Genomic DNA, 919 nt, shown 5'->3' with positions numbered 1-919 from the left:
AGAGCAGACCCGGTTATCGGGTCCCACCCGCCGTACGCCTTCAGGGCGCGTCGGTCTGTCAGGTGCTTTCCTCTCGGTGTCTTTGGCCTTTCCCTCGGTGCCTCTTCACGCGTAGCTCAGCTCATCCGGTGCCTGAGCTGGACGCTGACGCGCCGAATCCCGGCTGCCGTCGCGCTCCCTAAGGAGCTGTGGGGAACTCCTGTCCAGCGCTGCAGCAGCGCAGGCAGAAGCTGCGGGAGGGGAGTATCCGGGTGGAGCAGAAGCACCGAATCCCGCGTTCTGCACGCCCCCCCGCTTGCTCACGGCGTGAGTGGGAGCCTGACGCCAGCTCAGTGCGCCCAGGAGGTGCCAGCGTACGCGCGGCGCGGAACTCCGGCTCGTTGCCGCTGAGCCAGTGGGGCTGTCAGCGCGAGATGGGAACGCCAGAAGGATCTTGCGCTTACCTGGCTTGGGGAAACAAACCCAGCCCGGCGTAATCTGGGCTGCTGCTCCGGGGGAAGGCGGCCTTGACAGGCGGGAACTGCGGAGGGCAGGAGTCCCTGGGCTGTGCCAGCACTGCAGAAGCAGCAGTTGCCTGGGTTTTCCTCCCGCCTCGGCGCTCGCTCCTGAGCATGAGCCAGGCGGGGGCCGTCAGCCGCAGCCGGACGTGCTGATGTGGCGCCGAACCGAGCGCGGCTTTGGGCAGCGCCAGCCAGCGCTGAAGAGGGACAGGCACTGGCATAAAACCGGCCCTTAAACGTCGGCCTGAACTGCTGACTGGTCGCTGCTGCGGAAGGGTGAACGGGAGGCAGGCGCCCCTTGGCGCCGTGCGGGCAGGGGTCTGCAGAGACGCAGTCGGAAGGCGTGGGTGCTGATGCAGGAACAAGCGTGCCGTAGGTTCGCTGATGTGCAGTGAAAAGGCCCCTAAAAGGGCTGTATG

The 919-nt window shown here is 66.6% G+C and overlaps 1 protein-coding gene across 1 annotated transcript in view; it reads left to right on the top strand.

Moving 5' to 3' along the window:
- The window catches only part of FKBP3 (FK506 binding protein 3, 25kDa), a gene marked incomplete at both ends in the record, with an annotated part of 3,811 nt that overhangs the window by 1,819 nt on the left and 1,073 nt on the right, over positions 1-919 (top strand). The window lies entirely within an intron of this gene.

The sequence above is a fragment of the Eurypyga helias genome, unplaced genomic scaffold (genome assembly GCF_000690775.1).
Source record: "Eurypyga helias isolate BGI_N326 unplaced genomic scaffold, ASM69077v1 scaffold30194, whole genome shotgun sequence".
NCBI lineage: Eukaryota > Metazoa > Chordata > Aves > Eurypygiformes > Eurypygidae > Eurypyga > Eurypyga helias.
The sequence above is the reverse complement of the archived record's forward strand: the minus strand, read 5'-3'. Positions and strand labels throughout refer to the sequence as shown.